Consider the following 16,217-nt stretch of genomic DNA (forward strand, 5'->3'; position numbering starts at 1 on the left):
TTTTTAAGTTCATTTGTATCATTTCTTTTTGGATTCCACCTATAAGGGATATTTCTCCTTCTGTCTGACTTACTTCACTTAGGATGACATTCTCCAAGTCTATCCATGTTGCTACAAATAGCATTATTTCGTTCTTTTTAATGACAGTCATATTCTGTTGTGTATTTGTACCACATCTGCTTTATATCCATTCCTCTGCTGAGGACAATTGGGTCGCTTCCATGTCTTGGCTATTTGAAAAATTGCTACAGTGAACACTGGTGTGCTTGTATCTTTTCAGATCATATTTTTCTTTGGATATACGCCCAGGAGTGGGATTGCAGGGTCATGTGGTAGCTCTGTTTTAGCTTTTTAAGGAACCTCCATACTGTTCTCCAGAACAACAGTATGGTTGTCCCAATTTGCATTCCCACCAACAGTGTAGAAGTATTAGGAGCATTCTTGTACTTGGTCTTTTGGTGAACACAGTCACTCATTTCTCTTTTTAGGTAATTGCATAGGATTGAAATTACTTCAGGCTAAGGTCTGACTGTGAGAGGCAGATGGGCGTTGATTTATAACTGGGAGCAAGAAGTGCAGCACTGGGCAGGATATCGGCAGTCACCATCGCAAAGGAACAAAGTGCCAGGCTGGGATCTCGGTTGCTGATTCTAGCTCATATATTCTTTTTCCCTTTTTTAAGATTTTTTTTTTAATGTGGACCATTTTTTAAAGTCTTCATTGAATTTGTTACAATGTATTGCTTCTGTTTTATGTTTTGGTTTCTTGACCACGAGGTATGTGGGATCTTAGCTCCCCAACCAGGGCTCGAACCTGCACCCCCTGCATTGGAAGGAGGATTCTTAACCACTGGACTGCCAGGGAAGTCCCCTGTAGCTCATGCATTCTTAATAGGCAATACTGCTCCCAAGGTGTTTCTTAGGTGGAAGGGGCGAGGGGCAGAGGTATGTGAAAAAAAATATTATATATTACAATGGTTCATGCCCTGAGATATGTTGATATACAGTCATATCATGGGAAGAAGGGCAATTAGGGAAAAAATTGCCTGACAGGGTTCTTTAAGGGGTGATAATGAAAACAGCTTGGGAAACACTAGTCTAGCTGAATGAATACATCCTCCTGGATCCAACATCTGGATTCTAAGGAGCTTATCACTCTTTTTGGTCCAGGAGGGGAACTTGGGAACAAGTAACAGTACCCAGAGATGTTCACGGAATAACACAGCTAAGTTCTTTGTGTGTGTGTGTGTTGAGAGGGGCTGGGACTTGTAGTTACAAGGAAGATAACACTCTGAAAGGACGAGTGAAGAACCAGAGTCCATGAAGATCTTGCTGTAATCAACACATCAGCCAACTGGCCCGTGAGAGGAAAAGTTTATTTTATTAGCACCTCTGCTGAGGGAGGAAGTGATGAATGTCTCCACCAGCCCGCTGGGTGTCTTGTAAGATCAGATCTTGCCTGGAGGAAGCTCTGGAACCACAATATAGCCACCGCAGCCGAGGCTTCCTCAGCAGCCAGCACCCATTGTTCTCCTTTAGCTCATGCGTGATGTTTCCGCCCCAGCAGGCCTTCCCTGGTGAGCAAATGGAAAGAAAATAAAAAATCTGGAAAGAATGAACGCATCAGAGAGAAAGCAGCCGTCATGCATCAGGCTGCGATGTTCACAGCCCCTGCAGTAGGCAGGAAGAAGGGGGGCTTGGAGGCAAGGGAGCCCCTGTGCTTCTCCTTAACCCATATTCTCTTTAAGCCAGGTTGCTCGGGGCAGGGGGTGCTGCTCACCCCTACTCGCTTCTGAGGGGTGTGTGGGTAGCTGTGAGGAGTTACCCCTGAGGCAGTGTAACTCCTGATCCCAACCCCACTAAACCCCACCACTGACTTCAGCCCTGAATTACACGCAATAGCAGTGTGGTAGTTACAGTGGCCAAACCCACTTGTAACCTGTGCAGCCTTAGTGAGTTTCCTTCCCTTTCTTAAGCTCTCTGGGACTCAGTCTCCTCGTCTGTAAGATGAGGGTGGTAATGCTGGCCCCTCCCTCATCGTTATGAGGGTGAGACTAGTGATCATGTGTCAGGAGCTCAGAACAGAGCTTGGCACGGTTTCCTCTATGGCCTGAGGATAACTCGCAGTCCTGTGAATGGCTGCACTCTTATTTGTGATAACAGATGCCTGTCCTCAAGCTGCATCCACACTAGGGAGGAGACCACCTTCTAATTTCTTATTCAACTGCAAGACTGACAGGCAAGTGTTATTTTAATAATTTTCCCAACTCCTCTCTAGACGTCAGGCAGGGGTATTGCTGCCCCCTTGGGGCTGTCTCGACTCCTTTTTTCCTCCCCCTTTTTCTCCCACTCAACAGCCAGGCTCCAGAAGAGGAGGTGGAGATAACCACTGTCCGTGGGGTGGGGGCGGGGTATGTAGTTAAGAGGAAATTATGATGGAACCTGATGACTCATGACGTGCTGTGGATTTGGCCCACTGGGGTGAGGTCACGGCACAGACAGGGACTCAAGCCGAGGTCTGCTGGTCTAAGAAATAGAGCGCTTTCACGTGAGGGCTGCTCCCAGCCGAGGTGGTGGTGGTGGGCCCTGTGCATCACGTCCTCTTCCTTTCCACGCTCATCACATGGAATGATGAGCCTGGCTGGTGTAAATGCAGGTTGGATGGGTTCATCTGGTTGTTGGCATAGCTTTCAGAGGCCCAGCTTCTTTGTTCTGTGTCCAATTTTCAAAAGATCCTTTGACTTTTCTGGAAGGTTATTTATTTATTCTGAGTATCACAGGCTGAGTTCCCCAGGAAGCAGGCTCTGCAACAGAGGTTTGCGGGCACAAGGTTTCCTGGGGAGTGAACCAACACCTGTAGGGAGAGGTGAGGGAGCAGGATGGATGGAAGGAAAAGTTGAACTTTGATGCTGCCCCAACAGAGGCTTCAGCTGATGTCATGAGGAGCTCTGGAGCTAGGATGGCCCTTTATAGTTGGAACCCAGGGCAGGCTTTATACCCTCACACTGACCACTGGATACAGGCTTCTCTGGGAAGGCACAGAGAGGCCTTGGGGGAGGCGGCTGTCCCCCAAGAGCTGACCAGGGCCAGCTCTAAGGATCCTACCAACACTTCCCGAAGCTGGGTTAAAGAACTCAACCCGGGGGGAGACCTGGGCAATGCACTTCAATGTCCAGCACACTAAGCATGGGTGGTAGACCTTTCTACCTCTGGTGTGTGTGTTAGTCACTAGTTGTGTCCAACTCTTTGCGATCCCATAGACTATGCAGTCCATGGAATTCTCCAGGCCAGAATACTGGAGTGGGTTGACATTTCTTTCTCCAGGTGATCGTCCTTAGTCAGGGATTGAACCTGGGTCTCCTGCGTTGCAGGCAGATTCTTTCCCATCTGAACCACCAGGGAAGCCTACCTCTTGCCGCTGTGCACATCCTTCCCATTTTCTAAGACCTACAGAGTACAATGACTGAAGGTATAGGCTTCCAGTGGACTCAAGTTCAAGTCCTGTTTCTACTGTTCGTTTGGCGATGTTTATAGTGTATATTTCAGGTGCTGTTCAATGCACTATGGGTGCAAAAGTAGTAGCTCCTTCTCTCTGGAGCCTTTATTCCATGTGTGGCAGGGAGACACAGGCAATTTAAAAAAGGAATACACACACATATGTACACTTAATATCAAATACATATTTGATATATATTGTATAAACTCTATGCATTATATGTAATGATCAGTGACATGGAGAATGTGAGAAGGGTGTGGGGGTGAGGCAATGTGGGAGGCTTGGTTTGTGCAGAGGTCAGGAAGGCTTCTGTCCCTGAGGAGGTGACATTTGAGCTGTGACAGAAGGTGTGGCTGTGCAGAGATCCAGGGAGCGAGGAGTTCAGGTGAAGGGAACAGCTGTGCAAAGGCCCTTTGAAGGGAGTGATCAGGGAGCACCAGGAGGGCAACGTGTTGGGTGGAGTAGGAGAGGAAAATGGAAGAGGTAGGGAGAAAGGGGTTTCAGGAGGAGAGAAACTCAGAAAGGCTTCTAGGCTATTTCCACAAAAGGGCAATGTATGGAGACAGAAAGCCGGTTGCCTGGGGCTGGAAGTGGGGGGAAGATTGGGGAGTGATGCTGAGGGGCATGCAGTTTCTTTGTGAAACGATGGAAATGGTCTAATATCCATTGAGATGGTGACCGCACAACTCTGAGAATGGCAAACTGTATGGAATGTGAATTATATCTGAAAAAGCTATTTTGAAAATAGGAGCAGGGGATCGGGTATGACCTGATGTGCCATCTGAGGGTCTGAGATGGGGCGCCCCTGGAAGGCTTTTAGCAGGAGGGCAGAATAATAGGATTTACATTTGAGGAGAACCTCTCTGCTCTGCTGCTGCGCTGAGAACAGGCTGAAGGGGCAGGGAGGGAAGCTGAGAGGTGGCCAGGAAAGGCGATAATCCAGGTGGCAGGTACCAGAAGTGGCGCGGCAGGGGAGTGGGTGGTCGAATTTAGACACCTACAGGTGGTGCCCGTAGAACTACTGGGCTGTGAAAGAGCGGAGTCACTTTTTTTAGTCCTAACTGGTAGAGTGGAGTGGCCATTTACTAGAATGAAGGCGGCTGTGGGAAAAACACATTTTGGGTGGAATCACGAGTCTGTGACTATGTGAGTTTGAGAGGCCTGTGAGAGATGCTAGAGGTGGTGCAAGTCATGTCTAGAGTCCAGCACAGGCGCACTCTGGGCTGTAGAGGGATTCTGGGAGTTACCAGCAAACTGATGGATTTTAGTCTTGAGACTGGTTGAGACCTTGCTGCTGCTGCTAATTCGCTTCAGTTGTGTCTGACTCTGTGCAGCCCCATAGATGGCAGCCCACCAGGCTCCCCCGTCCCTGGGATTCTCCTGGCAAGAACACTGGAGTGGGTTGCCATTTCCTTCTCCAATGCATGAAAGTGAAAAGTGAAAGTGAAGTCACTCAGTCGTGTCCGACTCTTCGCGACCCCATGGACTGCAGCCCACCAGGCTCCTCCATCCATGGGATTTTCCAGGCAAAAGTACTGGAGTAGGGTGCCATTGCCTTCTCCGGGTTGAGACCTTCAGTTCAGTTCAGTTCAGTTCATTTCAGTCTCTCAGTCGTGTCCGACTCTTTGCGACCCCATGAATCACAGCACACCAGGCCTCCGTGTCCATCACCAACTCCCAGAGTTCACTCAAACTCATGTCCATCGAGTCGGTGATGCCATCCAGCCACCTCATTCTCTGTCGTCCCCGTCTCCTCCCACCCCCAATCCCTCCCAGCATCGGACTCTTTTCCAGTGAGTCAACTCGTCGCATGAGGTGGCCAAAGTATTGCAGTTTCAGCTTTAGCATCAGTCCTTCCAATGAACACCCAGGATTGATCTCCTCTAGAATGGACTGGTTGGGTCTCCTTGCAGTCCAAGGGACTCTCAAGAGTCTTCTCCAACACCACAGTTCAAAAGCATCAATTCTTCGGTGATCAGCTTTCTTCACAGTCCAACTCTCACATCCATACATGACCACGGGAAAAATCATAGCCTTGACTAGACGGACCTTGGTTGGCAAAGTAATGTCTCTGCTTTTTAATATGCTGTCTAGGTTGGTCATAACTTTCCTTCCAAGGAGTAAGCGTCTTTTAATTTCCTGGCTGCAGTCAGCATCTGCAGTGATTTTGGAACCCCAAAAATAAAGTCTGACACTGTTTCCACTGTTTCCCCATCTATTTCCCATGAAGTGATGGGACCAGATGCCATGATTTTCATTTTCTGAATGTTGAGCTTCAAGCCAACCTTTTCACTCTCCTCTTTCATTTTCATCAAGAGGCTTTTGAGTTCCTCTTCACTTTCTGCCATAAGGGTAGTGTCATCTGCATATCTGAGGTTATTGATATTTCTCCCGGCAATCTTGATTCCAGCTTGTGCTTCTTCCAGCCCAGCGTTCCTCATGATGTACTCTGCATATAAGTTAAATAAGCAGGGTGACAATATACAGCCTTGACGTACTCCTTTTCCTATTTGGAACCAGTCTGTTGTTCCATGACCAGTTCTAACTGTTGCTTCCTGACCTGCATACAGGTTTCTCAAGAGGCAGGTCAGGTGGTCTGGTATTCCCATCTCTTTCAGAATGTTCCACAGTTTATTGTGATCCACACAGGCAAAGGCTTTGGCATAGTCAATGAAGCAGAAATAGATGTTTTTCTAGAACTCTCTTGCTTTCTCCATGATCCAGCGGATGTTGGCAATTTAATCTCTGGTTCCTCTGCCTTTTCTAAAACCTGCTTGAACATCTGGAAGTTCATGGTTCACATATTGCTGAAGCCTGGCTTGGAGAATTTTGAGCATGACTTTACTAGCGTGTGAGATGAGTGCAATTGTGCGGTAGTTTGAGCATTCTTTGGCATTGCCTTTCTTTGGGATTGGAATGAAGACTGACCTTTTCCAGTCCTGTGGCCACTGCTGAGTTTTCCAAATTTGCTGGCATATTGAATGCAGCACTTTCACAGCATCATCTTTCAGGATTTGAAATAACTCAACTGGAATTCCATCACCTCCACTAGCTTTGTTCGTAGTGATGCTCTCTAAGGCCCACTTGACTTCACATTCCAAGATATCTGGCTCCAGGTGAGTGATCACGCCATTGTGATTATCTTCATTGTGAAGATCTTTTTTGTACAGACCTTCAGTTCAGTTCAGTTCAGTTTAGTCACTCAGTCATGTCCGACTCTCCGCGACCCCATGAATCACAGCACACCAGGCCTCCCTGTCCATCACCAACTCCCGGAGTTCACTCAAACTCATGTCCACAGAGTCGGTGATGCCATCCAGCCATCTCATTCTCTGTCGTCCCCTTCTCTTCCCGCCCTCAACCTTTCCTAACATCAGAGTCTTTTCCAGTGAGTCAACTCATCGCATGAGGTGACCAAAGTATTGCAGTTTCAGCTTTAGCATCAGTCCTTCCAACGAACACCCAGGATTGATCTCCTTCAGAATGGACTGGTTGGATCTCCTTGCAGTACAAGGGACTCTCAAGAGTCTTCTCCAACACCACAGTTCAAAAGCATCAATTCTTTGGTGATCAGCTTTCTTCACAGACCTTAGGGAGGAGTAAAAATACAAGTGATGGCCAAGACTGAACCTTTGAGCTTTAGTTTTCCAGACTTGGAATATCTCCCTGGCACAGCTGTTGGGAGTGTTGGCAGGTGCCCAGTGAGTACAGTGCTCTCTCCCGCTACCTCTTTCATCTCGGAGTTCCTCAGGCACGCTTACCGTCTGCTCAGTATCTTCAGCCTTATTTTATTACTTTATCCAGTTCAGTCCTGAGCGCTGACTCAGCCTCCCTGCTGGGAACACCAGCTACCTAAAGATCCTGGCTTGCAGTGCCTACCCTCCAAGGATGTACCTTCCAGTGGAGAAGACAGAAAACCCCATCGACATGATAATGTATGGCAAACTTAAGGCGGTAACAGATGCGCAACCAGACTGGAGCTTCAGTTCAGTCTTTCAGTCGTGTCCGACTCTCTGCGACCCCTTGGACTGCTGCTTCCCTGCGGTGGATGGATGGCTTCCCTGTCCATCACCAACCCCCAGAGCTTGCTCAAACATGTCCATCGAGTCGGTGATGCCATCCAACCATCTCATCCTCTGTCGTCCCCTTCTCCTCCTGCCTTCCATCTTTCCCAGCATCAGGGTCTTTTCCAATCAGTCAGTTCTTCGCATCAGGTGGCCAAAGTATTGAGGGTTCAGCTTCATTATCAGTCTTTCCAATGAATATTCAGGACTGTTTTCCTTTAGGCTGGAGGTGGGAGGCATTAATTCAGATGGGAGACATTTGTGAGGGTCTCACTAAGCACGCAGAACATGAGCTGGAGCTTAAAAGTTAAAAAAGGAATCTACTGGGGAAAGATGGGGGTAGAAGGGAGGGCAACCCAGGTTGACTTGAGAAGAACAGAACCACAGGAGTCTTAAACAAAACAAAGCAAAACAATATATTTTTCTGGCTGCATCAGTCTTAATTGTGGCACACAGGATCTTTGTTGTGTCATGTAGATTCTTTCTTTGCGGTGCGTGGACTCTCTAGTTGTGGCCTATGGTTCCAAAGTGTGCAATCTCAGTTGTTGCTATGCATGGGCTTAGTTGTTCCATGGCATGTGGGATCTTAGTTCCCAGGCCAGGGATGGAACCCACGTCCTCTGCATTGCAAGGCAGATTCTTAACCACTGGACCACCAGGGAAGTCCCCACAGGAGTTTTTCGTGGCTGAAGTGCTGTGTTAATGGTGATGAGATGGAGTAAGCTCAGTCTGGCTTAAGCCAAACTGGAGGTGTTGGCAGAAGGCACTCATTTAATAAACCTGCACCCGAGGGCACACCTTCAGGCATCTGGTTACCCAGAACTGCTCCCCTCTGAGCATAGACCTGAGGCCTTTGTCTCTTCTCACTCTTAAACCCATTAACCAGCTCATCAGCTTCATTGAGGCTACCTTCCATTTTGTACCCAGCCCGTTGTGACCTTCTGACCACCACCACTTGTTTTCCTCCCCTGCTCCATCACTGTAGCCCATCTCTTGCTGGCATCTTCAGCTGATCAGCTTCTTTGGCTTTCTGCTCCATCATCTTATAAACTACCAGTCCTGGTCATTTCAACAACCTCGTTCTTTCTCTTCTATTTCAGGGTGTCAGGGACATAGTAAATGTATGTCCTATTACAGGTCAAATGTAAATCCTATTATTCTGGATAATAATTCCTTAACTGCATTTTGCAGTAGCTTCAACTTTTTTTTTTTTAAATCACCCATCTCAGTTGGGCTCTTAAGAATAAGGGTCCACTCTTTAAGGCATGCTTAGGCAACTAAATTTCCCATCTTCCACTGTACCCACACCAAAATTTTGTTCTTTTTTACACCTTGCTCTCAGCACAGAAGATGGGAGGGCTTCAGGTACATGCTCCCTCAAATGTTTGCCTTCGCTGCATGCGAACGTATCTACCTGTTGATATTCACTGCTGCATTCAAAACCTAGTGGCTTAAATAATAGCAAACATTTTATTATCGCACAGTTTGTACACTCTGGCTGTGGTTTAGTGGGGTGCCTCTCCTTCAAGGTCTCTCATAAGAGGACAATCACACTATTGGCTGGTGCTGAAGGACCCTCTTCTGGGGTCACTGACATGGGCCTTTACATAGGGCTGCCTACACATGGTGGCTGATACCCCCTAAAGGGGGAGCAATCCAAGAGACAGCAGTTTAAGAGTGCCCAAGATAGAAGCCACAGTCTTTTTATAACTGAGCATCATAAGTGGCTTACCATCACTTCTGCTATATTCTGTTAGAATTGAGCCAGTAAGTCTGGCCCCCACTTAAAGGGAGGGGATTACACAAGGGCGTGAGTACCAGGAGGCAGAGATCCCCAGGCACCGTCTTAGAAGCTGCCTGCTCCCTTCCGCCCTCCTTCCCATATTCCTGCTCCCTACCTGGGCTAGTTCTTCAACATGTGCAGATGTTCCTGGACTCTGGATCCAGCTGTATCAGGTTTCCACAGTTGTTCCATTGATTCCATCTCCTCCAACCTGAGGCACTTTTAGGAATCCCTCTTCTTTCATGTTTATTTTTGGCTGCGTGTGGGCTTCCTCTGGTTGCAGTGAGTGGGGGCTGCTCTTTGTTGAGGGCTGAGGGCTTCTCATTCCAGTGGCTTCTCCTGTTGCAGAGCAGAGACTGTAGGCTCACAGGTTCAGCAGTTGTGGTGCATGTGCTTAGCTGTTCCAAGGCATGTGGGATCTTCTTGGACCAGGAATTGAACCCGTGTCTCCTGAATTGACAGGTGGATTCTTCACCTCTGGACCACTAGGGAAGTTCCAGAAGTCTCTTAAAAATAAACCTTCCCTCCACTTCCATCTATGTATGACCCCTGATTTCTCCCTCCTTCCCCTGTTGCTATTCTTGAGAATGTGACACTTATTCCTTGCATTCAGGTCCGCCTCCACAGCACTGCTCTACTAAGGTCATCCTAAATGCCAGATCATGTGGCTACATTTCAGTCCCTGTCTTGGTGGACTTGTGCAGGATTTAATGCTACTAGCTCTGCTCTTTAGCATATCTTGCCTTGCTGATTTCACTTTTTTGGCTCCCTCTTTCTTTGTGGGTGCTCAGTCATGACTCTTTGCGACCCCATGGACTGTAGCCCTCCAGGCTCCTCTGTCCATGTGATTTTCCAGATATGAATACTGGAACGGGTTGCCATTTCCTTCTCCAGGGGATCTTCCAGACTCAGGGATTGAACCCACATCTCTTGCATCTCCTCCACTGGCAGGAAGATTCTCTTCCACCATGCCACCTGGGAAGCCCTTCTTCCTTCCCTTGCTCCAAGCTCTGAGATTGTCCGGGCTTTTGCCCACACTGCTTGGTTTTACTCCCTCTGAAACCTGTATTCAGTACTCCCAGCACCTCTGTGTTCTGATAACTGTGGTCAGACCTGTGAATCTTAGTCTTCCAACTCTGAGGTGAAGTAATTAACACACTTCTTGACTTTGTTTAAATCAACTTCAGTCTCACAGAGTCCCCATTCCACAGTGTTGGCAGGAAATTAAGTCTCTGTAAATGGCCTCCTTCCATCCAGGAGTATGCCAATGTTGGCTCCTCCTGGAAGGCCCCTCTAGGCAAAGCCATTCATTGGTCTTTGGTTCTGGCTGATAATTGTTGAGATGTTCCCTTGTCTGGGCCTCAAAGCCAGTGACCTGGCTGCTTGGAGCAAAGGAGTCCTTGGTAAAGCTCATGAGTGCTCCTGGGCCTGGGGTCCAGCCTTTTCAACTACACTGATTAAGTGCCTTCATTGGGGACTTGTCACCTCTCTGGCAAGTTGACACAGGGCAGCCTCCAGACCTCAGTCCTCCCAAACTGCTGACATTTCCCTCTTCCCAGTCAGTCAGTTCAGCCGCTCAGTCGTGTCCGACTCTTTGAGACCCTATGGACTGCAGCACGCCAGGCTTCCCTGTCCATCACCAACTCCCAGAGCCTGCTCAAACTCATGTCCATTGAGTCAATGATGCCAGTCCAGTGTCGAATCTCTTCTTTCTTCCCTTATAGCTCTTGAAGTCCAGGCCGCAGTCTGAGGGGTCCTTCTGTGCATTGGTATGCACAGGCTACCAATGATTGCTCTCTCACCCTGCAAAAACATCTCAGGAAAGGAAACCCTAACAGGTCTGACCACCTGCTTGAAATGCAGAGGAGAGAAAAGGACAACAAACAGAACATACACTAGTCGTGTTGAAAGTTTGGAAGTGGTTTCCCTCATGAGTTTGTAGGAGAGAGATGGAGATCAAAGACATTCACTTTGTTACTGATAACGCTGATGGAGACCATTGCTCTGGGTCCGCCCCAAGTGGCCTGCTCTACAAACCACCCCACTGCAGTCCCCAGAGAACCGCTCAGCACGCATGGAGTAGATCTAGAGTGTGGAGCCCCCAGGGCTGCACTGGCTTTGTTCCTTTCCCAACTGACCAGTCAGAGAAGTTGTCCTCTCCCTGTGTCCCTACTAGAATCCCTGAGGCTAGTTCCCACTAACAAAATGTCCGTAGAGTTAACCCTACCAGCTGTGCAGTCCGAACCTGCAGCCAAGGCCTCTCTCCTGGGCTCCAGACCAGGACAGGAACACCTGGGACATTTGGGGGATTCTGTTCTGACCACTGCAATAAAGTGAGTCCAAACAAATTTTTTTTTAAATTTCCCCAGGCATATAAAAGGCATGTTTTTACTCTAGCCTGTTAAGTGTGCAATAGTATTATGTCTTAAAAAAAGGACATACTTTGATTTAAAAATACTTTATTGCTAAAAACTGCTGACCATCATCTGTGCCTTCAGTGAGTTGTAATCTTTGTGCCGGTGGAGGGTTTGAAATATTGTGAAAATGACCAAAATATAACAGAGACAGGATATGAGCAAATGCTGTTGGAAAAATGGTGCTGATGAACTTGCTCAAAGTAGCATTGCCACAAACCTTCAATTTGTTTTTTTCATTTTTTTTTTTTACAATATCTGCACAGTATGATAAAATGAGCTATGTCTCTATTTCCCACTGTCTACTGTACACCTCCATGGGGACGGGCCTGAGGCAGCGCAGATTCAACACTGCCAGGTCTGAATTCATGACCCTCTCACCCCAACACCGCCCCTGTGTTCTCAGAATTGATTAATGACAGAACATTATCTTCCAACCCAAGGGGAAGTGGAAACTATCCTCCACTCTGTCCCTGATCTGGTTTGTCAGAAGAGCCCGTCCATTCTACCCCAGAACCTCTCCTGAAACCTGTCCCCTCTCTATGGCTATGGTTCCTGCCTTCGCCATTTCTTAGCTAGACCAACAGCAAGAACCTCGCCACCTGCCTGCCCACCCTGCCACCCCGCTCTCATCCACGGGTAGTAGGGCTCTCAACCTTTCTAACCTCTTCTCACACCTTTCCCCAAATACCTCCAGCGCTCCTTCCACACAGCCCTACTCCACCATCTAATTTGCAGAGCCTCCATCCTTCACACATGTGATTTCTTCCTCTGCCTTGCTTTTCACCCTCCCAACCCCCCAGCTGTTTGCCTGCCTGGAAAGCTTCAACTTGTCCCACAACTTTAACCCTAAGGTTCTTCTTCCCAGCACCATCCCTGACCAAGGCAGAAGAAGGAAGGGGTCCCTCTGTTGTGTTCCCACACTGCAGCGGAACCAAGCTGGCAGACAACCTCCTGCCAGTCTGAGGGGTCCTTCTGTGCAGACATGTTTCATCTTTGCTTGTGACCCAGGTGCCTAAGTCAGTGCTGGGGGGAATGTTGGGGGCTCCATAAACTTTCATGGAACGAATGTCTTCATGGCTCTTGTCTCCCACTGAGACCATCAACTTAGCCTGACAAGCTGACCTCATCCTTTCTTCCCTCCTTCCCCACCCCTTCACCTGGTGACCTTGGTGAAGCTAATGGGCTCCAGCACACAGGGAATTTAATGGTGCTTTCCCTCTGGGGTTCTCAGCTGGAGGCAGGAAAAGCGGGCGTGCCTGCAGGCGGTGAGTGGGCCCTGCTAGAGGAGTGGCTGCTTTGTACATCCTCAGGGCCTCCTGCGGATCAGGCTCAATCGCCTTCACTTCCTGTGCTCAGGGAGATTAGATACTGCCTAATCGACGCCGATGTTTTCTTTTCTTAATATTTGAAACTACTGAACACCAGTTGCCATCCTAGTGGGTGGCTTTCAGAAATCCCCTCCTTTCTGGTGTTTGACTTCTTGTGAGTTTCAAGAAACCAATCTATTTGGAAAGAACCTGCATTTAGCAGTTCTTTGAATTGCCCTGAAGCCCAGGCAGGAAGTGACTTGGGATTGGGGTTAGACAGTCTTGTCTTAGCCCTGGGAGAGGCAGGTGTAAAGAGGTATGTCTGGGGGTGGCCGTGGCTTTGGATCATTCCCGTGGCCACCTCTCCATGCATGGCAGGTTTCCCAGGTGTAGTCTCACCTGAAATCAGAGGATGCGTGCTTAAGCTGGAGCATGTCTACTGCACATTGGTGGTATAGCTGCCCTGCTAGGTGCTCCATGAGTCCTGGAGGGCAGAGACCACTTCAATAGGCATTCTCCTCTTAGCCTAACCTTTTGTAACCTTTGAGCAGACCGAAGAACGAGCCAGTGAAATGCTGTAAGAATTAGTCTCATATGAAAGCGTTAGTTGCTCAGTTGTGTCCAACGCTTTGCAGCCCCATGAAGCTGGCTAGCCCGCCAGCTTCCTCTGTCCATGGGGATTCTTCAGGCAAGAATACTGGAGTGGGCTGCCATTCCCTTCTCCAGGGGATCCTCCCAACCCAGGGATCCAACCTGGGTCTTTCACGTTGCAGGCAGATTCTTTATACAGTCTGAGCCACCAGGGAAGCCCCAAACAGTTACTTTCTCCAAATAACTCTCCCAGAAAGTATGTTTTGAGGGGCTTGGTGGCAGGGACCACTTATCTCTCCATCACTGCAGGGGAGGTAGCAACCTACTCCTCTGGTCTTGCTGGGGAGACGGAGGTGGCTTCTTCCCTGATTCTTCGGATGTGGTTTAGGAGAAGCAGATGCCCATTCAGGGGGAAGCACCATGCATGGTGCATGATGTGCTGTTGTGTGCAACTTTCTCACACCTCAGTTATTGAACTTCGCTATGTCCCAGGAGCTTCTGCATCTCTCTTTTAATCCTCTGAGCAGCTCTTTGAGGTAGGTTCTGTTATCATAGCCATCATTTTCGGAAGAGAAACTGAGGCACAGGGAAATAAAGTAATCTCCACAACTGCTATTAGTCAAGTGGAGCTGCAGTCTGAGTTTAGGCAGTCTGACTGCAGAGTCCCTAAACCAGTGGCCCCAACCCCTGGGTCTGCTGCCTGTTAGGACCTGGGCCGCAGAGCAAGAGGTGAGTGGTGGGTGAGTGACGCTTCACCCGAGGCTCCCCATCGTTCCCCATCACTCGCATTACCACCTGGACCACCACCCCTCAGCTGTGCTGTGGAAAAATGGTCTTCCACGAAACTGGTCCCTGATGCATAAAAGGTTGGGGATTGCTGCTCTAAGTCATTTTTTGATGCTGCTCTGGTGACACAGGTATTGACAGTCTCACTTTACACATTAGGATCTGGAACCCAAGGTCCCACAGGTAGTAGAGGTGGTGCCCTCAGCTCTCTCTCCCAAAGTCTAGCACATTCTCTGACTGCATACTCTTCAGGTAGTGGATACACTAGTTTAAAAGGCAACACATCCTACAAATCTTAAAAAACAGCAAAACATCACTTCCTTTCCTATTCCTCAGGCCTGATTTCTGCTCCGTAGAGCCATTTATTTTCTCCTATTATTTATTCCTAGTTACTATTTATGTTTCTGTTATTTCTAAATAACATGCTTACCCTATTCTGGACTTTTTGGTTTTAGGTATTTTCTATTTACTACCGGGGACGACAGAGAATGAGATGGCTGGATGGCATCACCGACTCTGTGGACATGAGTTTGAGTGAACTCCGGGAGTTGGTCGGATACGACTGAGCGACTGAACTGAACTGAACCACTGAAGATTTCACTCTCTTACACCCTTATCCTCCCCCCTCCCTCCCCCACCCCTTCTCAGTATAGTTACAACTTGGGGCTTGTTCAGTGTTCTCTACTTATTACGACTATGTGAATATTTATAGCTCATCCATGTGATAGATTGTAGGTACATTTCCTGTTTGATTGCCGTGAAATTGTCATTAAAAAAATTACTTGTTCTCAAACCCTGAGAGAAGTGTTAATATCCTCTATGATAAAACATATCAAGCAAAGCTTCACTTTCACTTTTCTTGGCTATATTCCTCCTGGATCCCTTTTCTTCCTGCTCTTAGACTGATGGCTAAGGAATCCTACACAGCTCTTATTCTGGGAGATTAATGGTCTGTGTGTCCATCCTATTTGTAGAACCTGCCAATCTTTGGGAGTAGTTTCATATCACAGTTTCCCAATGAGGTTTAAAGGGCAAGTGTTTCAAGTGGGAGAAAACGAAGCACAGGGGGGCCGAGTGTCTGTGGAAGGTACACAGATATAAATGGCTGAGCCTGGGCAGAGATGGGTTTTCCTGAATCTTAGCCCCAGGTTCCCTGGAGCCTGGCACAAATGACTGCTGCTGACCAGGCTTCCCGCAAAAGTTCAACTCCACAGGAGAATGCTGTGTGGCAGGAATTTGATCCACACCTTCATCTAAGTTCTCTCATAAATGGGAGATACAACTGAGTGCTAGTCTGCCAGTTAATAGTTACGCAATTTGGAGCTGATCACATAAAACCCTCTAAGCCTCAATTTCCTCATTTGTAAAATAAGGACAACAGTGCTACCTCATTAGGATCATTGTAAAGATTAAGTGCCATAATGTTTTAAAAGGCACGTCCCAAGTGCTTAGGAAATGTTAAAAATCTAAAATTATGCTCTAGAATTTTGCAAGAGATGGGAATGTTGATACTTTCACTGTTGGCTGCCAGTTCTCTGGTATCCTTGAATTCCTGGACTATGTTGGGATATTGTATGAAAGCTCTGTGTGAACAATAGAATTTTCTCAGTGAGTAATTGATATATCTCACTGGAGTGACTTTTGGTTAACAAGATACACCTGTCATTCTTAGTGTATCCCCTAGTCCACCGTCCAGGGGTCGATAACACCCTTGGCCAGCTGAAGTCAACTGACCAATACTAAAATAAAGATCATTCAAATGTTCCAATTTTTG

General features: G+C 47.8%; 1 long non-coding RNA gene across 3 annotated transcripts in view; it reads left to right on the top strand.

Annotated features, from left to right (window-relative positions):
* Positions 1 to 15,333, top strand: part of LOC148776177 (uncharacterized) — a 74,448-nt gene extending 59,115 nt beyond the window's left edge. The window contains exon 2 of one of the 3 annotated variants that reach the window (XR_016038589.1): positions 14,899 to 15,333. This is a non-coding gene — a long non-coding RNA (uncharacterized LOC148776177). The remainder of the gene's footprint in view (positions 1 to 14,898) is intronic. The other 2 variants (XR_016038588.1, XR_016038590.1) reach the window with 2 other exon arrangements.
* Positions 15,334 to 16,217: the final 884 nt, after the last annotated feature.

The sequence above is a fragment of the Moschus berezovskii genome, chromosome 11, assembly GCF_049115385.1.
Source record: "Moschus berezovskii isolate FMDL1 chromosome 11, NW_MosBer_1.0, whole genome shotgun sequence".
NCBI classification, from domain to species: Eukaryota; Metazoa; Chordata; class Mammalia; order Artiodactyla; family Moschidae; genus Moschus; species Moschus berezovskii.